This window comes from Gallus gallus, chromosome 2 (genome assembly GCF_016699485.2).
Source record: "Gallus gallus isolate bGalGal1 chromosome 2, bGalGal1.mat.broiler.GRCg7b, whole genome shotgun sequence".
Taxonomy (NCBI): Eukaryota; Metazoa; Chordata; class Aves; order Galliformes; family Phasianidae; genus Gallus; species Gallus gallus.
This window is the reverse complement of record NC_052533.1, coordinates 38528218-38554808: the sequence shown is the minus strand read 5'-3', so window position 1 is coordinate 38554808 and position 26591 is coordinate 38528218. Positions and strand designations below refer to the sequence as shown.

General features: G+C 43.2%; 1 long non-coding RNA gene across 9 annotated transcripts in view; it reads left to right on the top strand.

The window, feature by feature from the left end:
* Positions 1–26539, top strand: part of LOC101749416 — a 130836-nt gene extending 104297 nt beyond the window's left edge. For 5 of the 9 annotated variants that reach the window (XR_005857797.2, XR_005857799.2, XR_005857801.2 and 2 more), the window contains 4 exons: positions 543–634; positions 16602–16793; positions 18200–19076; positions 20687–21670. This is a non-coding gene — a long non-coding RNA (uncharacterized LOC101749416). Of the gene's footprint in view, positions 1–542; positions 635–16601; positions 16794–18199; positions 19077–20686 lie in introns of all 9 variants that reach the window. The other 4 variants (XR_005857804.2, XR_005857805.2, XR_005857802.2 and 1 more) reach the window with 4 other exon arrangements.
* Positions 26540–26591: the final 52 nt, after the last annotated feature.

The window sequence follows — 26591 nt, the reverse complement described above, 5'->3', positions numbered from 1 at the left end:
TTTTTTCTGGATTTAAAATGCTGTTGCATTTTCTGACCCATTTGCATTGTTTCATCTAGTGGTGGTGTTACCCAGTATGTTCAGACCAGCCAAAGCTGATGTGAAGCTACTTTATTAGGCCAGAATGATGCTAGCCTGTTAGTGGAACAGATGGGTGAATATGAGGACATCAGCATAAACTGATTTAGAGTGGACTGTCGTGGAAAAAAAAACTAGCCAGGACCATACCAGTTAACTTCTCTGCCCAGTGTCTATCCTCATTCTCAGAGGAATTTCCTCTCGAGGGCTCCTTGAACTACTATCATGATGCGGCTATCAAATAGCACTAGCTGGCTAGGACATGAAATGTTCCTGGAATATCCCAGGTTTCCTTTAACAGAGGGATTGAGTGGATGCATGAAAACTTAGAGGAAGGAAATTGCAAAACTGAGCTAAATGTGGTCTTGGAGATTGCCTTTCCACTCTGCATTTCATCTGTCAAATTGGGAGCTTGACAGTAACATTTTCCTATTTTTAATATATTTTTCTCTCCCCTGTGGCAGTGTGAAGCCATACAAACAGTGGGCAAAGCTGACAGAGAGGCTGGGGTGGCAGAACTGAAGTTGGCGGTACTGCTGCCAGGTGCACGGCACACGTAAGTGGAAACCTTGCTTCTAACCGTCCCCCTGGCCAGGCTAATAATATTCAGTGCTATCTTTTATCGCTGTAAATAAAGACTTGCCTAATAGAAAGTGAGCTTCAGGTTTCACAGAACTTCTTTCAAGCAGTTTAGGTGGAGATCACAGAGGAAGTCTGTGGCCCTGACAAGTCCCCTGACCTTGTCGGCAAGAGGTATCAACCTAGATAAAACATAAGATGGGCTCTTCAGAGCTTTCCAAGATCTTCACAGCAAGCAAGCAAGACTTCTAAATTCAGAAAAAGAAGCTTTGGCACAGAAAAGGCGAGTGAGGGACGTTAACCGATCACAGCCCTGGCTGTCCCTCGCACCCTTGCAGAACTGCAGTGCGTGAGAAAAAGAATGAGTGATTGGGGTCAGATAGTAACTGTCAGATGAACCTCCAAGGGTGATAAATTAGATTATATTTCTCTTTCAGTTTAGTTCTATGAAGATCATCGAGTCCATCTCCTGTTGTGATTCAAGAGCTCAAGGAGGACAGAAATTTATAGGAATATTCCCTTTTAAAAGAGACAAGGTGAAACTAGTTCCTTATCAGGTTCAGAGTTCAATGAAGTGGACAGTGCCATTTTCCACAGATTCCCTTCAAAATGTTGTGGTTTTCAGACCCAGCTCAACAGCTGCCCGACCTATAGCTATTTTCTAGCATCCTTCCTGCAGTATCCTTCTCTGGGAATAGAAAGGACCTGTGGTGCTATCTGAAGTCTTCTGTCCTTTCCAACATCCTAGCTGTATCAGTCCTAGGAGTCTCTTGAACCAAACCTTTCAGCATGTGGATTATGTGAGGTTTCCCAGAAAACAAATGGACTTATAAACAGGTGTTTTCTGACTCCCTAGGCTGGATTACTATTTCCATAGTTTTCTAGCAGCTATTTTTTCACCTTAGGATGGATTAGCTGTGCCTGTTACTTCAGAAGAAAATACGAGAGGGAGGTCAAGCTCTAACCTTCTTCATGAAAGTCTCTCTTCTGAAGCTTCCTTCCCTCTTTGACTGTAAAAACAGCTTCAGTTTGGTTACCAAAACCGTGTAACTGTTCATGATTTTATACAAACTCTTGAATGCAAAACTACAGTATATTTTCTTGGTGTAGTTTATGCCCGGATGGCTGGCATAACACCTATGAGTTCCTTGTATCTAAATTGGTTTTCATGGGTTTCCCATCAGCTTATCAGTTGTTTCTATGCTATAGTTGTGGGATATACACACGCTAAGCCAACAGGCAAACATAAATGCAGTTTCCTGTTGAGTTTAGCTCAGCTATGATAAATATGACCACAAAAATGTCAACATTCTACATCAAAATAGTAACATTGAATTTCCTAGCGAACCCACAGTAGCCAGGAAACTCACAGCTTTCTCAAGAAAAAAGGCACTGCAAATACTAGTATTTGAACATAAGGACAGAATTTTAACCAGCTTTTGTTAACAATGATTAAAGAGCAAGGGTAGGAGGAAGGATTCCCTATAGCTACACTAAAATGCCATGCATCATCTGATGCCTTTACTTAGGAAAACTCTGGCTCAAGTCAGGCGCTGTTTTGTTGACGGGTGGGCTGTAGGGCTAGACTAAGGGAGAGCTGCAGTACGGTCCCGGGGCAGTACTGGGGCAGCCCAGGGGAAGCCTGGCACTGCCCTGCTTGCTAGGCTCTTGAGGAGACACAGTCAACACTTAGCTCCCTCGTCAGCCTGCTATTGTGCATTTTGTTGTTACAAGAGCTTAAATAATATTTTTCTACTTTTCCAGTTCTTTCTGTGGGGCTGTCAACAGCCTTTGGTGCATACACATTTCCATTGTTTTCTCTGCATAACCAGTTAGTCAGATTTGCCCATTTGTTTGTGGGTTCTTCAACTGGCAACAAAAAGGTTTCTTTTTCTTCTTTTTTTAACATAGGAAAATGTGATGCAAAACTACAAATAGTATTAGGGGGGCTATTCGGGGACAGGTGTAGTAACCAGGGCTGCCATTCTATTTGTTTCTGAAGTAGCCTAGATTTCAGCTGTTTCTATTCTTTTAAGTGTTACTTTAGAGTGTGGGCAATCAGGAAGGCAGTAAGTGCTTTCCACACTCTAATAATAAATAGGGGGTGAACAGAATTCCCTAGAGGTGAGCAGAAAAGAGCATAAGGAAGGGAGCAAAGAGGAAAAGACAGTCACTGCCTCTTCTTTCTGGTAGCAGTGAAGATTTCCACAGGGACAGCCCTTCCAGCACAGTGCCTCACGCAGATTTCTCTGGGAGTGCTGACCTGTCTGGCAGCTGATCCTGTTAAGGCCTCATTACTTGTGTGTTCTGCAGTGGGACGGTGCCTAGAAACAGCTACCAGTGCTGGTCAGAGGTAGAGCTAGAGGAATACGTCAGATAATCTTGGAATAAAATTGGCTCTGCAGCCTACATCTGCTGGCCAGCCCTCTTTTGAGAGGCAGCAGCAGCCCACTACCACATCGAGCCTGCTTCACACAAAGGCTCAGAGGAAAGCACCAGAACTCAGTTCACAGTGCCCCAGTGCCAGCAGTCTTCAGTGGGTGATGCCGAGGTTGCAGGAGGGCAGTGAATATCCTTGTCCAGAGATTTTCTGAAAAAGTGAGAACAGGGCTTTGGGACAGTGGCAAAGGCATACACACAGCAGAATGAAAAGTGTGAGTGTTTTATTGTAAGGAGGTAACAGAGCCAGCAGGGTGATTTGGAGCGTGTCCTGAATTGACTGGGGCATTCAGTCTCTGGTATCCATGTGATTTCTCAGCCACGCACAGCTCTCCCTCCATCATGTGCAGTGGAGACCGAGTAGGAAGATATCTCTCTTTAATATAGGTGTGTGCACGTGTTCGGGTGTGTTCACATCTCTGCACGTGTATTAGGCATAAATGAAGTCACACAACCTCTAGTGACACACATCCCATTATATAGCTAAATAAGTCAGCCAGATACCATGGGCAACAACAGAGGCATGTGCAGCATTTTATGTTGTATTGAAATTGTATGCGCTGAAAAAAAGCCACACACACAACCACATCCATTACCAAAAAGGCACAAAATAAATTGCTACCTAAGCAACTGATCTGTGGGTAAGTGTGCCGGCTGTGTGCCTACCAGCATGAGGTGAAAACCAAAGAGGGAATAAAGCAGCAGTGGCACCAGGGGCGGACATAGTCATACGTTCCTCCTTTTAACCTCAGTAACCTCTTTTCTCCCACTCGTAGCCCACATACCTCCACCCTCACCCTGAGCAGCCAATGGCTACCCGAAGTGACAACCATGTTTGTTGGCTGTATGACTCGTGATGACTAATGGAGAATTGGTTTAATAAACTACACTGTGCCTTTTTTTTTAAATCGGTAGTAAAATAAGAACTGCTCCCTAGCTACAAGCAGGGACTGTTTGAGCTTAATATTGCAGAAATCAAATGCATGTGAGTGTGAGCCAAAATGAAAATGATCATTTGGAATCAGTATTAATAAGCAGAATGTAAATCTGAATGGCTGCAAGCCACTTACGTCAAATGAACAATCACATGCAATGTAGGTGACTAGTTCTAGGAATGAGAGTACACAGGGAGAAATGGAAAAACCAGGGGAGAAAAAAAAAAAGAATTTCATAAATAAAAATAATCAGTAAAGTTTAAAAATAAATAATCTGTAAAGTTGCTCTTTACAGTTAAAAAGAAAATAAAATTTTCTTCATGCATTTTCATCATGCATGATGAAAGGAAATAGGGAAAACTATTGGAAATCCTTGAAATGAAACAACTTCACATTTTTTTTCTTTTTGCTGTTTTTATTTTTATTTTTCCCACAGAATCTCAATTATTTTTCCAATCAGTTATAGGTTCTTACTGGTGCTAAAATTTTGCTAATGAAAGCTGTAGAAACCAAGGTTCAAACACTACACTGACTGTCTGATAACCATTCTGAGCTATTTAATTACATGAGTGAGTGTGCATCTGTTTATTTTTTTTTTTCATACCAAAAAGAAAAAAAAAATAAGCTGAGAAGTTGATGTTGTTACCAAGTAACGTGATTTTAGGACTTCAAAAGTACTGCATTCATGAGCCTTGAAGTAATCTGTACAGGCTGACAGTGCTGAAAGTAAGCAGGCATTGATTGTGATACAAAATCTTCATTTCCAAATTTAAGTTCTTTATCAGAGTACTAATGTATGCACTTGTTTCTTAGACATTGCTTAAATCCACCAGAAATTGTGCTAGTGTGTACATTTGCTTGCAACATTTTGTAGATGAGAGAAAAACTGTCCCTCCTGTGAAGCATGTACTGCAGAGGCCGTTAGCAGCACCTTGAAGTCCCCGCAGTTCCTTGAAATTGATCCTATGTTGATGAACTTGTGTGCTGACTGGGTTTTGATTAAAGCCTTTCTGTGGAGGACTGGAAGTGGAAACACTGGTGTACACAGAGAAAACCTGTTCTCACAGTATTTCCTGCCTCTCACACAGCAGCAGCTCAGAAATTCTCTTCTGTTTTCGTAGGTTGTTGAGAAACATTGAAGGATCCCGATAGCCCTTTAGACAACGTCCAAATGCTCCAGCACTCAGCCAAACTGACCTTGACCTCCTAATCCTCTATCAGCCCTGACCATAAGTTCTTAGGTGAGGAAAGAATTAATGTGGTTTGTGCTGCTAAGTTGAAATCTTAAGTGTCCTTGAGCTTCCTTTTGTTAAGAAAAAAAAAAAAGAGGTAGTGGCAGGAGAGGCAGGTAGGATGGGGACCATGTCAGAAACAAATACAAGCAGCAAGGTTTACATGAAACATTTTATTAACTGCACAGATATAATTGCATCCAACCGAAGACACTTGGTTGTCGAATGAGTGTTTGACAAAGCGATTTCTACTTCTCTCACGCCCCTCCAAGTTTTTTGCCTGAGGAGCACAGCACTGGCTTTTGCTTGCAAGTTCTTCCACTTTTGAGGCTCAGAATCAGTATCTGGTGTATTCAACTGACATTTGGGTATCTGGAAATGGTCAGTGTTTCTGGAAACCAGGCCACAGCTGTGAGAGCAAAGGGACTCAATGACTCATTTCTGGATGCCAAGTGTTAACACCATGTCACATACAGTTCAGGCAGGCGTTGTCACTCCTTGGGAAGGAGGAGGAGGAGGAAGAGGAGGAGGTACTTGGGCAGGAGGTGACACAGGATGGTTGAGATTGTAGCAGGGAAGAGAAGGTGCTGAAGTCTTGGCAAGGAGGATGGCAGTAGATACAGCTTTGGCAAAGCCAGAGCAGTCTGTGAGCATGGATGGGCCTGATACGTGCTAGACAAAAGGGCTGGCAGGTGGCCAGGGGCTCTGCAAGGCAGCAGCGTGTGCCTGTCCTTGGGGGTGACTGTCCTTGGCACCCGGTCTGGGGGCCTTGCCATTGTTAGCCTCTCCTTGATTGCCCAGCAGGCCTGAACAGGGATCTGTTGTGTGTTTTGTTTGTAGTCTTTTGTTTGCGACTTAAAGCGATCCTGCAGAGGGAAACTGCGCTGTTTGTTTCCGACAGCCCAAGCAAAGCATTCTCTGCAGTTCATCAGGCCTTGCTGCCCTGTGTGGGAAGCTGCCAAGGGAGGCCAAGCTGGTCCCATTGCCTGGGCAGCAGTGATGGCAGGTCCCAGCCCTGCCCTCTGTCAAAACGCTGCTTGTAGCCAGGGCTGGCTCCTTGCTCCAGATCTCCCCATTGGGTGGTTTGTAGGGAAGAGTGGAGGAGGACCCTAGAAGCTGGGCCTAGAGGAGAAGCTGTGCTTTGGCCACACGAGACTTTCCAGCCCTGGCTGGTATACCTTCTTCCTCTGACCTGCCCATTCAGGCACTGACCCAGCATGAGCCCACCAGCCTGGCTCTTCCTTGGCACCTTGTTGCCTGGCTGGAGGAGGAGAAGGATGAGGAGGAGGGTGGTTGAAGAGCATCAGCCCAGCAAGGCTGCAGCATTCTTCATTGATGTTGCCACCAGATGCCTTGTGCCATGAGGTCACGGCCATGGTAGCTGTGTAGTGAAGCTGAGAATCTGTTCAAAGTCTCAGTTCATGGCCCATACAGCACGTGATGGTGCCCTGGGCCTGCTGCATGAATATGTGGTTTCATCATGTGCCCTGGGGGCATGCCAGCCCTTCCTGAATCATAAGAGGTGCTGAGATCTCTATCCTCAGCCCAGAAAAAAATATGGCCTTGCCATCGCCTTAGTCCTGGCAAAGAGAGCCACTACACCTCCAGGCTGGTCCCTGCAGGCTTCCTTGCAATCAGCTGGCAGAGGCCCTTACCTTTGGCTCACATGGGAAATGTGCCAATACACAAGAAAGAGTCGAAATCAGTCACGTCCTGAGTACAGGCTGCTTTCCAGTTTGCAGCAGCATCCTCTCAGTGGTTTGCACCTCTTTGAGTATTTCTAAAAATGTTCTGATATGCTGCCAGTTTGTAGCAATGTGGTTTCTGTCAGCCCTCTGCTCTTTTTAATGCAGGGATTTTTTAACAGACTGATGTAGAAATGTTTTGCCATTTGATTTAACAATCTTTCTTTATTTTCCCCTCCCCTCTCTTGTCTTTGCCTGTTTCATGCACAGTGGTGCAGCTCTTGCCCATGCACCCAGCCCTGGGGGCTCTTAGTGTTTGAAAGGCATGGAGAGCGCTGCTCTCCTTCCCATAGCAGGGGCTCCCAGTAGCACTCTGCTAATGCAGGGACAGTGCATGCCTGGTCCCAGCCACATCACCTAGTCGCAAAGACCAGATATATCTAATTCAAAGGGATTTGGCATTCATCATCTCCAGCACTTCAAAATCCATTTGAACTTACTTTTGCTGCCCTCAAAACTGCTTTTTTTTTTTTTTTCTTTTTTGCTTTTATTTTATGGAGTGCTAGCCTCCAGCCCTTTGTAACCCTGAAGATCTGAGCTACGTGGTCTTTCCAGCTGTTCTGCGATACCTTAAAATGACTTGTAGTTTTCCCGATTTTCCTGTTGCCTTCATCTCCTTAGAAACTCTGAGGTTACTCTGTCGGTTCTTGAAAGTGTGTTTCACCACAATCTCTCTCACCTTAATCAAAGTGTTAAGACCATTGCATTTCTGAGACAGATAGTCCTTCATCAAAGTGCTAGCCTACCATTAAGGCTATATAGGTATTAAAAATAAAAACATACCAGTTTGTAGACTTTCCAATTATGGTCCTATTCATAGGATGAAGTATCCCCATTCTCTTGTGCCTCCTGTGAAGAAAATTAACAATTTTCCAGCCTCAGGAACTAGAAAAGTGTGTTCCGAATACAGAAAATAATCCGAAGCTGTACTTCATTCCTTTATGTATGCATTACATATCTGTATATATTCTAAATACAGAAAGAGGGGAAAAAAGCTTTGTCTTTTCTGTTTTCATGAATTTTCTGACTACTGTCAGTATTTGGTTTGTAATGTAACTGCTTTTAACAGACTCAAAGAAAGAAAATAAAGTTTAAAATAATAGCAGCAACTGCTGTGAATGCCTGGAATGGTCTGTTTTTAAAACACAGATAGAACGTACGTGAGATATTAACTATCAGATCTAACCATATTCAGAGATTTTTTTCACACAGTATTTTGCACTTGCTATAAATGATTCTGAAGTTGTTAACCTCCTTATGGTATCACGTACTAGTTTGCCATAACTCAGTGATGAGAATAGCGTGTGAGCACAGTGAGCATGCGCTTATACTAGTGATAGCGTTCATTGTGGGCATATATGGGGAAGCATATATGGGGAGCTGTTCTTTTTCTACATGAGTTGAAAGGGGAATAGACAAATTCATGGCATTTAAAACCATTTGGGGCTACTATGAATTCTCCAAGCCTCACATTATTGGAAGCTACAGGATAGTCTCAGGAAGTATAACTACGTGCTTTCCTCTTCTGATGCATTTTCCTGTCTGCATGATATAAGGTCTAACCCTGAACAGACTTTATAACGTGATTATGGCATTTCTTATAGTAATGTGGAAAAAAAAAATCATTAAGCTGTTTGCCTTGTATCTGGTTCTATTTATTTCCCAGTGATCCTGCAGTATGAAAGCATCAAAGAGATGTGACGCTCACTATGCTTTCCTGCTTTTTTGCTTTCTCTATGGAAAAAAAACCCAAAAATATGTAAGTGATGATAAAGCACAATGGATTCAGAGAAAAAAAAAAACCAACATGTGACACAACTACTGATAATCTCATGTTCTAACTGATGTAAGAGTATTGATTTATTTTTTAAAGTTCCTTTAAAAACCTCTGATTGTTGTTGTTGTGGTTGTTTGTTTGTTACTAATTTTGTTGTGGAAGAAGTGAAGTTTCAGTGTGGCCTGTATTTTAGTTGGACAAAGAGACAAAATGAGAACCAGTGCTCTGAGCTTCTTTGAATTTATTTGTATTGTCTCTGAGAAAAATGGCAAACTGGTTTGGAAACCTTCAAGAAGCTTAGGAATATTAAGAATCTACATTGGTTTAGAATCCTTAAGGCAAGGGATCGATTTAAATTAAGAAGACTGACAATGGGTTATTTATTGGTTTAATTCTGTTTCCACATCTGTTTGGATCGTGTTTTGAAGCTTTTGGGAGCAGAAAATGCTTTTAAACTAATTTTTTTTACTGTGGTTTTTGTTGTTGTTGTTGTTCTGGCTTAAATACAAACTTAAAAAAAAAAAAAATTAAACCAACAAGGACTTGACAAATTTTCCTTGCGATATAGGCTTCATTTTGACTGAAATTGTTATCTTGTTTCATTTCTGTTTTCCAAGGCAGCTACTTCACCATTTTCACTGCTTTTTGAGCCTCAAAGATTATGGGGACAGCTAATTCCAAGCCCTGATTTTAGAATCCAGATTTTTGTTTAAATCTAGTCCTGCCATCCTTTCAGCGTTGTCATCATTTCTTCTTGCCTGGGTGTGCTTTCTGTGCATCCTTATACTGTTGAGGAGGGAACAGTGATTGAAGATATCCATTTAAGATATCCTCTGAAGAGTTTCTGCAGTGCCATTAAAGCTTTGTTTATTTTTGATGAAAACTTCACTTTGGTACAGAAGCAACCTTTTCAGAAACAGCTGAGGAAACTTCCACTAACAGAGAAGTTATCTGGAAAGACGACTTTCAATTAACTAAATGCTTGTGATTGTAGAAACTCCTCACTGTGCTTGTCAGTGTTGGAAAGTGCATTGCTGTGTAATGGAGCTCAGAGGTTGCAAGAGGACAGTGTAGCGGAGCAAAAGAGAGCAGTTGGGTCTTGCCCAGAGCAGTGAGCCAAAGTGGAGCCCAGCGCAAGTTACCTCAAAGAAAGAAGAGGGCTGAAATCTATCTGCTAGTTTAGCCTCCAGTTCCTTTCTGGTCTTTTTCCATTATTACAATTTTGCAAATATAAAGTTCTTACAAGCTTCAGAATTATCTATAGTTTCATAAACTTCTATAAAGCAATGTATTCTTAGTGGGTTTTGCTAACTTGGTAAACAAGAGAAATGAAGAAAGGCAAACACTCTTTAATCTAACTCCTACACCCACTTGTAACCTTTTGACTGAAACCAATAAGATAACCCCAGAAAAATCCTGCTCTTTGAAAATCCCTCCATGCCACCCCACACACAATCTGGGGTCATTTAGTTTCTGAGCTCTCTGCAGGTAATTTTGCTCAGTCTTCAAACACACTTGAGCTTTGCACCAAGCTTTGGATTAGAAGTCCAGCTCAGGAATGAGTCTGGAAGGGCTGGGGAGGATCTAATGTGAGGGAAGTTGAACTTCAACTTCCCAATTCCTTAAGAAGGGATAAGTTAGAGCAGAGTTAATCTCATTGCACCTCAAGCATGTCGGATGTACCTGCTTGATCGTCATTTGCAAATTCATAGTTGCCTGTCTCAAGGCTTCTTCAACAAGCATTGTAATGTTGAAGTAAACTGGTCTTGCACCAGCGTAATAAGATTTCTCTATGCCTGCCAGTTCCCCTTAAATAATGTATGTTACACCAGGAAGAATATTATAAAGAAGATGCTATTTTTAATGGATATTCCAACACACTCTTAAGGCCTGTTTGAACTAGTGCTCATTTTTCATATATGTTCTTGTTTTAAGGCTTTGAGAAGAAAAGATGAGCGCATGTCCAGCTGTTCATTACCTTCACTATTGCAAGGCATGCATCTAGTCTGAGTTAAAGCAGATAATTTTGCCTAAAGAAGCAAAAAGGAAAAATAAGACCTGGCTTAAGAATCCCTTCTTCTCCCAGTCTTTCACCGGTGGTTTCCACCCCCTCAATTAGCACGTGCATAGCTGTATAGGGGGTTGAAGCTGGTTTTGGCACAACAAGGGGAGCAAAACCTTGTGCTGCAGCAATGTGGTCTGCCTCCATCAGACCAACTGGGGCTGCAGTAGAAAATTCCTCTAGGGACAACAGAGCTGATGTAGATCCCACTCTCACTCTAACTCCAGATGGGGTCAGAGAGGAGTACGTGGCCAAGGGACTCTTAAGACTGTGGTAAAATGGCAAGTGATATGTACCATGCAAGTGAGCGTTGGTAGTTCATTCTTGTTTAATGGTACTATTCAAAAGCACCTTTCCTCATCTCTTAGCCATAAGCATGGTGTCCTGATTTCGCAAACTAAATTAAAGAGCCTTCTGTTACTAGAAATCTAGTTGATAAGGCACTTAAGCTGCTGAAGTGTATTGTGTATAATAAGGTCAATTTGTTTAGTTAAAGTAACACACCCCCCGCCTGACACCCAGGTCAGAATAAAGACTATACAAATTTTGTAGAGATTCTGTTTGAAGATGGGAAATAACGTTTACGTTACAAGGTAATTTTATACCACTGTAACTGTATTTGCATATGAGTTCTTCCTGGAAGATCTTCAGAAGAACTGAAAGAAGACCTGGCTGTGTGGATAAGCTGTGTGGGAGCCAAATGCTGACCTAGGTGTCAATATCAGTCTCTAGAACCTGTCATTCTTCTGTTTGGTTTTGCTTTCTTTTCCCCTAGATTGTATATCCTTGTAACAAAATGACTTCAAACAACGAATAAATGACTTCTGCTAAAAATATATGGCATGGCACAGGGTCATTTACAGAATGTATTTTCTTCCTTGGTTAAATGCAATCCATAAGTTGGAGTTTAGTTTCGCTGTGGTATTATTCCAGCTTGCCAGCAACAATGAACAATGAATTTTCATAGCTGCATTGTATATTTTGGGCTTGAGCTATGCCACCAGAGTCATGACAAAATAGCCTAAACCAGCACAGCCATGGTGACTCATGTAACTGATCCACCACCTCTGAAACCTGGTGGTTGCATTCTCTCCTGGAGCAAAATAAAAAGAAACGTGTTCTGCCACCACAGGAACTTAAGGGAAAGCACCATCTTGCAGCGTGGATAAAAGCAAAAACTTCTCCCAGTAACATCCCCTGGAAGGAGCTACGTCTCTGCCTGCTGAGGCTCAGAGGCTGCAGCTGTCAGGCAGAGGCCAAGGAAAGCAGCTGGAACAGAGTGCCCAGGCTGCACCATGTCTGCTAGGGGCTGTCAAGCTGGTTTAGCTGTGTTAATAACACATGATAGTTTAAAGGTTCTCACCTGCACTTTTCAAATGTCATATAAGGAATCCTCTGCCTCTCACTAGAAGCAATCTCTCTGGTTTAGATAGACAACTGTTATGCCAGACCTCAAGATGACCATATTTTATCTCTGTGTCTGCACTTCTATAATTGCTGCTCTTCTTTGGTATCTCTGGGCCCATACAATGAAGAGATAGAGTGAAGAATCTGACTTCTGTATTTCACCAGAACATGTGAAAACTGTTAAGTACATCTAAAGAAATAGTTCTTTCATGCAAAATAGAACAGGAGTTGTAAACAAAGATAAGCCCATGCAAATGACAGGTAGTACCTGATTCCTAGAAGTATAACTAACATCAGGAAATGTAAGGCATAGATGACAGGGCTGTATGTGATGCAATCTGATGGATGTGAACTAAAATAGTGCGGGGCAGGAAGTTATGGAAACCCAAGAATACCTCAAATTGGGTTCTTCTATAATTAGCCCAAACTGAATATTCTTTGCACACGAATGTGCACTTGCCTTTCAAACTCATTTAAATCTGTGGTCATGACTGTGGCTTTCACAATTTCATCACAGATTGAGATCACTGGTAGAAAGTGTACACCCTCCTTCATTTGTTAGGAGACCCCCATCCATTTCATTTTTCCACTCTGGAATTCGAAATGCCTGAGAATTATAGTATTAATTCGTGCTATTTTTCTAACCAAGAGAAACATCCTGTGCCCTGCAGTTAACTTAGCAAACAGAAAACCAGAGAGGTGCCCCTCAAAAGAAGAGAAGCCTTCACATCAGCATGGCCTAATTCTTTGGATTCCTATTAAGACCTCTGTAAAAAAGAGAAATAGTATTTAGGAAGCTGATTGGATCTGACCTGCCTTTAGGATAAGCCTGGGGCTGCTGTTGATTTGATTGAGTGGCTCCATCACTGTACATCAGCGGAGTCTGGAGAACTGATTTGGCTTTATCCTCCCAGTTCATGCCTAAACTGACTTTTGCATCCGCTCTCAGAAGGTTGAGAGGGGGGAGCCTGAGAACTTCAGGAGATCTTCCAGCCCTCCCTTTCATTCTCCTTTCCTCTGTACATTTATAACAGCCACCTTAGTGGTACAAGCAATAACAAGCGGATCAACCTTGAAGCCATACTTTATTTAAATTTAGAAAAAAAGTTAGGGAGATAAGAAGATGGGGCAACGGAAGAATGAAGCTATCATATATAGATTTATATATATATATATATGGCAATTAAAAATTTCCAGCTGTGTAAGGATGGGAAAAAATAGGGCAAGAGGGGGCTGAGGAATCCTGTTATTAAATGAATAAGACCTCAGCACTTAGTCTTCACAATGCTAAACATAGAAGAAGTTCACTGTTGTTCAGTGCTGCATTTGGACTTTTAGGGTATGCAAAAATGTTGTCTAACAACTTTCAGAACAGAAGCATAGCAGCTATTTTGGGTTGGGAACATTTTGCTGCTGTTGGTTTTGTGTGGTGCAAACAGGTAACCGTATCCTGAGAGAGGAATCATCCTATTCTGAACATATTTATTTTGTACTGTGAGGATCTTTAAACATGCAGTGTTTATTTATCCCTTAAACTGCTGGTGCATCTCTCCTTCCCAGCTAAAAATTGTCCATGTGACATTGTCGTTTAGCACTTCCAACAGAGTTGGTAATACAGTACATCTGTCACAAGCAGGATTACAATTTGCTTTCTCACCTCGGTCTCTTCTTAAATCTTTTAACAATAACAAAATGACAAATTGTGGATAGAATAGAGAAGTATTTATGTTTTCTAACCATTTAAGATGTTTCGGTGCTTCCTGAAATCTCAGCATGAGAGCGAGTGCCCTGTCAAGGGATAATAAGGCACCCATATTGAATTAATTCTGATCTAATCAAATCTGATTTCATCTGATCTAATCTAATCTCAAGTCTGTCCGAGCAGTGGAACTTCATTATGCTATCTACAGGCACGATGCTCACACAATGGCTTGGGAAGTTACTCCTAGCTTTAGCCACGTGCCTTTTGAGAGCTGTGACAGTTAGTCCTCAGTATCTGGCTTCGGGGATTATGCCATGAAAGGGGAGGCAGATTGCTCTGATATTTGTATGAAGAAGTTGCATCATGCTTACAGGCAGCAGATTTAGTTCCATTAGGTGATCCCTTCCTTTACAGAGAGCTGATGCAGAATTAATTTTAACAGCAACAGCTGGGCTAGTCTAAGGCAAATGGCAAGAAGAGGGCAATACCTGTTACTAGTTCAAATGTCATTCAAAAAAAAAAGGGAGAAGTTTCTGGGCACATCATTTTTCTTTTCCTTTTTGTTTTTAAATCTGTTGTTGCCAGTTGTCTTGACTGGTTTCTCCCTTCAGAGCTTCTCTTGTAGTAGCTGTGGCATTCTACAGTTTCTCCATTCTCTCTGCTCTGAAGGACTGTGAAACTACTGGGCAGTATGTCAAGTCCCTGGGGGCAATGGTTGAACTGTGAGGCAATGGTCTTCATGGTCCAAGTGGAGCACGTTCTGGTTGTGTGCTGAATGGATGCTCTGACACGTACCACACAAATGCTGCAGGGCTGTTGGTGGCATCTGGGGAGCGCCTACCTTTCCAACAGATCTTCCATTTAGCTATGGCAAAGCACAGAGGTAGGATTTATTTCTCACAGGTTTTTGCTGATCAGTAGTTAAGTGTATGTGTGAACGCTGAGCTGAGCTGATCTTTGTAAAGACTGTTTGCTGAGCTGAACCTACAGACTCCTAATACTTATGTGCAGTAACCTAAGTGAAGATCTGTGCATGTTATACGCTAGGCAGGCACCTTGTCCTCATCCATCTGAGTCAACAAAACAGCCGCAGGGAAAATCCCCGGTACAGGAACTCAGTCATCTGTGCCAGTTCCCAGTCCAAGCCGGCAGCAGTACTCCCAGCAGGATGTGGGCAGTGCCTGGGAGCCAGCGGGGGCCATTCCCAGGATCAGGCTGGAGGCAGTCACAAGGTTTTGGAATAGAAAAGCAAGTGGTAGTGTAGACACCAGCCATCCTCTGCTGGATGGCCTTGGTGGTGGAGAGCAGTCGCCAGCACGTTTAACTTAGAGTTGTATAGGTAGAGCTTTAAGGCTGAAATGTCTTTGTGTCACAGTGGGATGGCAAATAGTGCCTTCTGCCAAATATTGGTGGGTGTTTAATATGTACTTCAGGCACGTGCTGTGACCAGGGAAGGTTGTGCTGATGTTGCATGAGGACTCCTGACTCCAGCAGTGCCATGCTGCGGTAGAACGCAGAGGAGAATCATAAGTGCAAAGTGCTTTAAGATCACACTCCAGCAACTTTTACCAGAAAAATACTCTTGATTAGAAGTGTGATCTTTTTCAACAGCATTTCTATATTACCAAAAGCCCTTTGTGGATGCAGTTACGCTAAGGGAAAAGTAAAAGCTTTGGTCAGTATAGCTTACTTTGTTCAGGAAACCTGCATAAACTGCAATACAAATGCATGGCTCTGTATGTGGAAGCAGCTCTTAATGAGGAAGACACAGGTACACCAGCTGATGTCTCCTGTCCTCCTTCTTCCAGCACAGAAGGGCAGGCAGCTTAGAAGTCTCAGACAGATGCCTAATATCCAGTAGATGAGTAGATAAATCCTCCCTTTCCAAGGAAATCGTGTGTACAATGGAAGAATTCTTTCTGAAAGTACACTGTATGTAGCATAAGAATGGAAAAAGACAAACCAAGAGATCCAAGGTCTGATATCATCATCTGTTATGGATTACATAGGGTTTCCTATGCAAGTACTCTAAGTCTATGTATACATGTACACTCACTCATGCCTCTGGTATTAACAGTAGAAGCTAACAGTCTTTGGTACAAAACACGCAGGGCATAAGAGGAAAGCTCTCCTGTAAGCAGATTTGCCAGCGTTTGGATCCTGTGTTAGCAGTGCTTTAGGACTGCTATCTACTGTGCATGCAGGAGATAGGGCACAGCAGGGAACCGCAGTGCTGGCACTTAGCAGATTGCATGCTAGCCTCTTCTCAGTGGGCTTTGCAAGGCCATCAACTACAGAGATAGAAGAGAAGGGATTTTGCCTCCTACCGAGAGGCTGTCAGAGCAAAATGAAACTACACAAATGTTTTTCTCCTTCGCAGTAGACATGTTACATGTGAAAAAAGAGTCTCATAAGCAAAGGGTAATGGGATCAGTTACCTGCCCTATGTGAAATGCTCCCCCTGTTGAGCAGTGGAACAAAACACTTCAGTGAGGATTAGTTGAAAGAATTTGAGCGCAATTCTTTTTTTACATCCTGTCTGTATAAGTGATAGAAGATGTGTCTGTGTCCTGCTCACAGGTCAGGACTTCACTATAGCAGAAAACTGACAGATTCAAAACAAACAGTTTTTCCTCATCTCACAGAACTTGTGGTTGGACAGCCAGGCCAGAAGCTCTGAACAAAGACCCAGGTGCTGCTCAGAAACAGTGAGGCATTCCTGCTCAATGTTCTGGCTGCCCACCTAATGAAGAGCAGTGAATTGAAAATGAAATTGCTCATGGTTGGAGTACTTTTGTGGAAATGCATCCCTTCAAAGTTCAGAGTCAAGAAAGATGGTGAGTACAGGGAAATTCATTAACCTGGTCACACACATGCAGGTCATAAAGCACCAACTGCAGCAGCAAAAGGTTTACAGGCCCCAGGGGAGATGGTCACATCTCTGCTGTGTAGTGGTCTCAAATCCCATTTGAGCATGTCTTCGGCATTCAGAGTAGCTTAAATGTAACCTTGGTGTAGGGTATGGGGAGAGAAGTGAATCTTGAGTAAAAGCTATCAACTTTGGCATGAAAACCTGGATACAAAACTCATTAGTGTGCCCACTGGAGAAGGGACAGCTGATATTCATGTCAGTCTGAAGAAGGTTGCACATCTGTGAGGCTTCAAGCTGATACTGTCAGGCACAAAATGAACTGCATGGCAGGGCTGCAGCACTGCAAATCCTGCAAGATGCCCCTGCTCTTCCCTCCCCCGGCCCACAAACCTTTGATGTCTCATCATCTTGGCTTTGTACTTTGTGTAATCATTAACATGAGTGCCAAGGGCTTGGTTAGTGGGTGTAAATGCTACCAGTCAGTAAGGCATGATTTTACCACCACTTCACACCACTGTAAAGCACACACAGCAGTGTGGGCTGCGGAGCAGTAAAGAATCAGGCCCAGGTATTCACTTCATTACAAAACCATTTGCTATATGAATGGGAAATAAGAAGGGCAAGACCTTGTGTGCTGGAACTGACCAGACTTTGAGCTTGAGCTCAAAATAACTGAATGTGCATTTGATTATTAGGAGAACGTAACAGATTTTACTTCACATTTTCCTGCTCCTAGGCAAAGCTTCAAGCAACGTGTTTCTTTAACGCATTTAAAATAATTTATGTGAATATATAACCATCTATGCCCACGCAAATACAAGTATATGTAGGTATGTATATATACGCATTTGGAAAATAATTCTATTTGCAGTATGTTTTCAAGGATAATTCTGTTTGAAAGAAATTTCCTTTGCCCTTTCACGAGGGTTCTCCTGCACTTTGCACACATTTTGCGTGTGGAAGCTATGTACTTATTTTTTTCCTAATTTTGTTTGGCTTTGGGTACTCCTTTTGTTGTTTTGGGTTTTTTTTTAGATCTGCTTTGCCGTGGGCCCTGGAAACAATAAGGAAAAAATACTCTGGCAGTTGCTTCCATGTGGCTTGCCAAAGGGGTGTTAAGAAATTTTCCTGGTTGTTCTATATGTGTGAGCTGCAAAGAGGTGATAAATTGCTGAAGGAAATTAAAGCGGGGGGTTGAAGCTGAAGTTTTGTGGTCTTCTGATTTGGGCAGCCTTAGATTACAAGCTGCCGGTTGTGTTGGAATCAAAAGGTTAGTTGCTCTCTCTGATTTACCCAGGAGTGCTGCAAGGACAGATTAATGGATAAAAACATCACACAGCCTCTGGTGCTCTCTGTGCTTTGTCTACTCAGGTGCTGGAAAAGGAAAGCCCGGTATGCTGGAAAGGAGCAGCTGAGGTGGTAACTGTAGTGCTTTGGACAAGCAGTCATCTCTTGTTGTGGAGACTGCCGTGGCTTGGCACTGGAAGGAAGGAAGGTCTTGTTGGCACCAGGTGGGGACACCGAGACACAGGGCTGCAGCATGATTAGCCCCATGGTTTTCAGCAAAGCATGAGGACAGCATGTGGCTGCACCAGTAGTGAGGACCTTCTGGTCTCTTCTTTGCTACCATCTTGCAACCCTTCCCAAAGCGTGCTGCAGGCCCAGCTCCAATGCTTCATCAAGATCCAGGAACTCCCAGAGCTGCCCACGGTCATGTCACACAGGTTTACACAGGCTTTCCTGGCCTTGCTGCAATGAGCAGGACTGAAGTGGAAAGTGATGAGCCTGCTGAGGTCGTCTGGATGCAGTGATGTGAAGAGGCAGTAGTTTTCCAGGCTGATATTCAGTCTGGAGCCGTAGCACTGATGCTCCAAGACTGTCACTTCTTTGTGAAACTATGACTGCTAAAAAGAAACATTTATTTTCTTCATTTGCAAGGCTGTGAAAACACACTCACCTTCCTGCGGACGTGTGCGGAGCAGAGGTGTCAGCTCACCCCATGCAGCCTGATGTGGACTACGTCAGTGTGGTCACCCACCCCCTGGATGAGGTAGTCCTGGCTCCTTCGGGTCAGGCCTCGCAGTACAAAGGCTGCAGAGCTGCAGAAAGGGAGAAGACAAGGAGGGCTGCGCCTGGCCTTTATCTCTTGCATGCTTTGGCCCCATGAAGAACTCCAGCATGTCTGCCTGGTGAACAACGAGTTGAATGCCTGGTGATGTCCAGTGAGTCAGGAACAACCCACATTGAGGTTAGACATCAACACAGAGCAAGACACCTTCTCCAGCTCTGCAAGAACCGGGAATTGAGTTGGGGGAATCTCTCTTTCACCTGTCTGCCAAAATCCCCTTGTTAAAATAAGTATCACCCTACGTCAAATATGTCAAATAAATGCTTGCCTATTAAGGCAAGCTTGCAACGCTATTTAAAACAGAAGTGGCAAAACATTAAAACTGAAAGTAACAGCATGCTCCCCTCAAATCAGCATTGTTGGCTGTTTGCTTCTGAGCTGTGGGCCCCTGTGCAGCACTGGCTGCATGGATTATCCGGGTGGGAACAGGTGGGAGTTTTAGAGAGCCATGTGTGCTGTGCTAGCACTTGGTATAGGTATGGACTGTCTTGAAGGGCTTGGGAAGACATGTCCATCCAGTCACTGAGCATGGAGAAAGAGGAGTGAGAAAGCATGGGGTTCCCAGGTGACACTAGTTAGCCAGCTTGAGCGGTGAATACATGCAGTAACTGGTCTGCTGACAAGGCACATACCACATTTCGCTCACAGCACGATTATGCAGCAGTTGCAAGTAGCAAACCAGTGTAGCCAATACTTAGTTGCTCCTTCACAGACAGAAGGAAGGGAAGCTTAAATTCCTTAATAATTTATCATAAATATTGCACTCTGCCCTTGCACAGTGCAGAGTAAACTTGCTTGTAATTCATGCTGGTGTCAGTTCTGTGTCTCAACTTCATTGTAAACTTACATTGGAAATCCTTTCCTTGAACCGATTCCAGGTTTATTATGCATTAGTAACAGACATCTACACTAACACTGAGTGAGCTTATAGTGATTTGTTATACCAGATTTTAGAAACCTGTCATGAGACCACAATTTGCTAGTGTTATCTCAACACCTTGTGCAGAGATGCAAGGACTGTTTGGTGACATATCATCCTTGACACATGACACATAGAGTGCATGCTTCAATCAACACGCCGTGCCTCTGGGCAGTGTGGTGCTGCAGCCTCTGCAGGGGAATGCCACTGCCTGTGAAACCTCCTCCCTTGCAACTAGTGGTGATGGCAGTGCTGTGGGGACTGCAGGAAGCAAGGAACCTAACCTAAATACCCCAAAATACAAAAAGTTTTCTGTGAGATTGTTGATGCTTTATTGTTTGCAGACACGTCTAAGCAAACCAGAATGTGCTGCTGTTTTAATTATTTATTCTGCAAGTGGTTTGAGGAATACTAATCGTAGTAGCTCTACTGGGACTAGGACCAGGATAAGCTCATTATAATTTGCTTCATTTCATCTTAATTCTGCAGTAACTCACCCTGTTTACTTGAATTCTGGTTGTCCTGATTACCTTGAGCGTGGTATGCCCATGTCGTACTTCAAAATAAGCGGAGGTGATGAGCAAATACCAACACAGTGATGTTATAATCCCTAAAATTATGTTAGATGTGAAAAAAAAAAACCAACAAAAAAGATAGATTATTATTATTTGTCTCTAAGTAGTGGGGTCAGGATGTGTTTTCCTAAGCAGTAGCTCAACCTGGCTTTACTGCAAGCAGAATCTGGCCTTCGCTGTCCATTGGCAAAGAAATAACGTTTCATCTCTGCCCCACATTGACATCTCTCTTGCAGGAGTAAGGAGACATTAACATACTGGTCATCAGCTGAGCAGAAGATACTGATGGAGATGCTTCTTTATGCAAGCACGACGGCAAGCTCCCTTCCATTCTATTGAGAAGATAATGCATGATAGCGATGTGAATGTGTTGCTGTCATGAGCTAAGTGCTGACTTTTGTCCATACCAATGGTAACGAAGGGTTACAGAAATGCTGAAACTCAAAAATATAAACACAAATATCAGACCTCCAGCCCTCCCATAGGGCATTTCTAATTGTCAAGTGAAGGGATGGGAATTGCTGTGATAAATGTCATGTATCTTATGGGTTGTTACACAACAGTGGTGGGGGAAGAGGGAAGGTGCAGAAAGGAGAAAGCTGGAACTACTCATACGTACTTGGTAAAAATAACATGCCGTTTGATTAGAAGTGTGTTTTAAACATATTATTTGAATATGTAAGGAGTTATGTTGGTCCTGAAAGTACCTGATGACTATCATGCTGCTACGAAGGCATTGTACCCACCAATGCTTGGCCTCTGTGACATTACCATTGGGTTCAATGACAAGCAGGGCAAGACCAGGTGGGCAGGATGGGACTAACCATGCTCAGGGAGCTATAACTCCACAGAATGATCATGCAGTGTTCTTACATATGATGGATGTGGTAAATGACAGCAGTTTTGTTAACACTGCACTCTACTGCATATCTGGCACAAGAGTTAACATGGGCTAGCACCAAAATTTGCAGTGTCATGGGTGGTGAGTATGCACCCTTCAAAGCCTCCTGTACTGTGGGAACTTTCAATGGTTTAACCTAAAACAAGTGTCATGCTGAGAAAAACTCTGTGCAAGCACTTGGTTTCAGTTTAAACACCATTTATTTTGAAGTCACCTCTGGGGGTGGAAAGGTGCTTTTTGTTGTTTGGTTTTTTTGTTGTTGTTGTTGTTTTTAACCAAAATGAGTGAAACCAAATGAAAGGTGTCTGCCTACAAGCAATGCACTGGAGTAATTATGGTCCCTGCACTGAGACTCAAGCAAATATTTCTGAGGCAGTTTCTGAATTTTGCAAACCATCTGTCTGCCTTTACCTCTGCCAGCACCACAGAGATGGGGCACCTCAGCCTAAGAGCAGTCAGGGCAGCTATGGGTGCTGCTGCACCAAATCTCCATAGCCAGTCATTGGGCCACTTGTGAGTGTGGAAACAGCATTTTCTGTCCATCCGTCCATGTGGTCAGAGGTGAGTCCTAGACATACTGTGACATAACAGCATGTTCTTCCTCTAGGGCAAGAGCTGCAGCTGAATTCATCAGTAGGAATGGGATGTGAGGGACTTCCCCAGGTGGACTGCACTGGGGATTCACTTCCAAGTGGGATACCACATTGGGTGCTAACGATGCCATTGACACCTACTCCCGCTCTAACCTGATCACCTCTGGTCGGGTCCAGCTGGCCCTTTGAAGATATCTCCTCACCCAGTGTTAACCCCAGCTTGTTTTTCTCCCTGCTTCTTGGTTCACCAGTGGTGGCACAAGCCAGAGCTCCTGGCTGGGTCTCTGCAGGGCACACTGGTTTGAGGAGGAACAGAAGAGAGCTCTGGGACATCTGGTACTTTAGACTGAGGAAGAGCACTCATTTGGATGGAGGGTTTGGTGCTGTAAAGCAGGTGAACTGGCTAAGCTTCTTCTGGAAGGTGCTGGGCTGCCAGGAGCTCCCCAGAGCAGGGGCAAGAAAGATGTCCCTCAGCGGGTACTGGGGTATCATCATGCAAACAGCTGGCTAGGTGAGTTAGAGAAGGTATCTCATCTCTTACCTATTTCTCACTGGAAGCAGAAAGTGCAGAAGCCAAGTCTGTAATTTCCCAGATGGATATGTCTTCTATAGGACCTCTTTCTTCCATGAAAAGGAGGAGATGCCTCCAGATATCCTCTGACACATACAACTACTTTGTACCAGACAAAGTAATTGGCTGGAGTCAACCTGGGCCCTCAGTAAAACAAGTGTGGGTTCGGGAAGTCAAAAGAGTTTGAGAGCTCCTGCCTCTGTCCTATGGCATTCCTGTGGTGGAAAATCCCACAGTGAGGGGAGCTGTGGGCAGGAAAGTGGAGCACAGCCATCCTGCTGCTTTCTGAAGGCATCTATCAGGTTGTGCAGGCATAGCCAGGTCTCTAGCATCCCTGTCTCTGCTCTTAGGTGTCAATTTCTATCAGACACTGGAAATCCTGAGTATATTTCCAAGAAGATGGGCAGAGTCATTTGATTGACCATTGTGCTGGTCACACAGAAGAGAAGAATGACCATTCTTGCTCACAGGCTTAAAACCCACCTGCATTCATATCTCCTCTAAGCGCTGCAAACAGCAAAGCAGAGATGGTAACAGCCACTAAAGGAGGAAGGGCCACGTACAGAGATGTTCACTTACCTCCAAAGGTCTTTACTCTCTTGGTCAAAGGCCCTGACTGCCTATCTTCAGTTTGGGTATCTTTAAATTTAATCTGTCCATATTCCTTTTGCATAGCTCTTGGATGAAAAGGTTTGGCTCTGTAAAACAATATTGCCAAGCTGCTACATGAGGAATGAGCCACACATAGAAGGTATGTAAGTACGTGCTTGTGAAAAAGCCAACAAACTCTTCCCTCGTATGTGATGATGCCTTTTCCATGTCTAGTGTTGTCTTAGCTTCGTTTTCATTACTTCACACATAAAAACAGAAGTTAAAGGATGTGCAAAATGTCACACAGTGAAGTAAAATTATTGGCTGATCTAAGAACTTCCACCCCAACCAGAAGTCTTATCTTCCAAGCTTTGAATCTGTGTCAGAACCAATTATTTTAACGTAGATTTTTTAAATATATATGGTAGCATCTTAAGGCTTTGTCAATATATTTAAAGTTGTTCTACAATATATACAGTAATTGCTTTTCTATGAGGACCGAGATACATGAAAGATTCAAAAGATAGAGGACTTTTCATTGATGGCAACTTTTAAAAAAATAAAAGCTGGATTATTACATGAAGGAGATAAAAGGCCATGAAATAGATATTAAGGCCATGAAGTAGATATTTTTACTCTAGCATAAGAGAGGATTTTTAGCTTCTAAATATGCAGAGACACTATATCAACTATCACAAATGTGTGCCGGTGATGCATCCAACAACACTTAATTATCAGTTCTACAGGAAAATTAGGTGAGAAAATTACTTGTCTTTTTGTATTTATTTTAGTTATAAAAACCCAAAGATGATGACACTTCTCTCACTACAGCATGTTAGACATAGATGGCTTGCCTGTCTTATTTTTCCCCCTTGGTGATGCAGATTGATAATTCCTGCAGTGGGCTCAGTTTAATTTGTTACTTTTTACAAATGCATATTGTGCAGTTTTAAAGACAGCTGTCTTCAAAATGGGTAGACATTAAGCAGTTTCATTTTTTGTGGTGTCTTAGATCAGAAATGTTTGAGATGGAAGAAACTGATCTGGTCCACTACCTCGACCTTCTTTGCAATGTGAGATGCATACTTATGGGTCGGTATTTGTATGTCCTTCTTGCTTTCCTCCTCTAGAAATTAATTAGGGCATTAAACAATATCAAAACATGAAAATGTTTGCAGATGGACAGATAGGAGCTAAAAGATACTGAAAGTTCTTGTGCTACCAAACACAGCACAGGGAACAACTGAAGTAGCCACAGCTGATGAAAGCAATGTTTTTTCAAATGCTGTCCTATGCTCAAATAAGGCATCTGAGAGAGCAACAACAGCTACCATGGTGTGTGTCTCATTTCCCTCACCCTGGGGCATCCCGGGCATAGCAATGCTGCATGGAGAAGAAAAGAAAAAAAAAGAGAGAGAGAGAAGGAAGGCTGAAAAGTAAGAAGAAAAATCAGTCTTTGAATGTGAAGATAAAAAATAAGCCATCAGGAACTAAACTGGTTTTAATTTTGTCTCTGATACTGTAGGGTTCTGGCATGCATCTGTCAACATGGCTGACGTAGCTACACAGGAATATGGTGGGAAAAGTCTTGGCTAGAAAAATCTTACTGCACACATATGATGAAAGAGAAGGGAAAGGCAATGTTGGAAGAGAACGACTTGTTCCCAGCAGTCAGCAAAGTCTCCAGCCATATTACAGCGGTGGCAGCTGCCTCTTCCCCAGTGGTAAGGGGGAGTGCCCCTGAGAGCATGGCATTACAAGGAGAACAGGTCTCATGTGATGTCCTTTTGAGGGCAGATTTGGTTGTCCCTCATGTAAAATACAAACAGCAATGGATAAGCAAGAGCATGGCATTCACAGGGAGGAAGCTGAAGTAGTTGGTATATCAATTAGAAGGAACATGTTAAATTGCTCTTGATTTCCATCAGGTGCCAACCCATTAAGAGAATATCTGGTGAATTAAGACTGGAAAAGGTGAGAAAGAGGGAGAGGGGAAAATCTGGCTGGGGAGGAAGCAGAAGGAAACCAAGCATAGCCTGCCTCAGCGGTCTCCTTCCCATCAGCCTTCCAGGCAGTTGGGCAGGCTTGCTCATGTGCCAGGCTGCTATTCCTCGTGGGGACACCTGGTATCCCACCCAGCCGTAGGGTCATTTCCAGCTAGACTCCTTCCCCTGGCTCAGGGACATACTGGGCCACGTGCAACACACTGAGACTTTAGTAAGTGCTCTGTGTAGCACTGGTGCAGGTGGGCAAAGCAATGGCATGGGAACACCAGTGCACACATCTGCTTCTGCTATAGCAGTGAGCTGCTGCTTCCCGTGCCACATCCCAGTATGTGGAGAAGACTGTGGAAGGAAAGGGATTGGTGCATAGTGAGCAGCCAGGAAAGGCAGGTGTGAGATACAGCAGGTAGCTTCAGGTGCAGATACGTTCATTTCTTCATTTTTTTTTTTCTTGATAATTTGATAATAAACATGCGAGCTGGATTTGGTATTGCCACTAGTGCTGGCACATCCAGCCAATTTCTGTATTTTCTAGGAGTGTGCATGCCATTACAGCCAAGGAAATCGTGCTCTCCTGGGACTCGGATTGAGCAGTGTCTAATAAAAGGCCTGATGAAGAGAAACTTCTGCAAGATTTATTTTCCCCTGGGAAATTAACCATTGTATACCACAGCACACATGGCATATGGCTGCCTGTCCATGGGAGCACTGCATCCAACTTCTGATTCAGCAAAATACTGGAAGTGGTGTTGTGATAAATAGGGCTTAAACAGAGGTATAAAGTTTGACATGGCCTTAACAGGCCATTTCGGCATTGATAAATGTAAAACACAAAGATTTATATTGTGACTCAGAGCTAGATTTTTCTCATACAAGCAATGGATTAAAAGTGATCAGTTACTGAGTCTGATTGCCAGACTAATTCAATTTATTTTATGTGTATATTATGCTATCTCTTCACCTTCTGAATGTTATGTGAAAATAAGAAAAGGTAGGCATAGAATAGAATCACAGAATGAGTTGGGGACCTTGAAGTCCACCTGGTTCCAACCCCATTGCTGTGGACAGCGTTGCCTCCCACTTCATCATGCTCAGGGTCCCATCCAGCCTGGCCTTGAACTCATCCAGGGATGGAGCATCCATAGCTTCTCAGAGCAACCTGTTGCAGTATCTCACCACTCTTAGAGTAAACAGTTTCTCCCTAACATCTAACCCAAATTTCTCCTCTTTCATTATAAACCCATTTCCCCTTGTCCTATCATTATCGGACCATGTAAAAAATTGGTCCCACTCCTGATTATAAGCTCCCATCGAGTAATGAAAGGCTGCAATGAGGTCTCCCCAAAGCCTTCTCTTCTCCAGTTTGAGTAAGTCCAATTCCCTCAGCCTGTCTTCACAGGAGAGGTGCTCCAGCTCTCTGATCATCTCAGTGGCCCTCCTCTGGACCTGTTCCAACAGCTCCATGCCTTTCTGTGCGGAGGG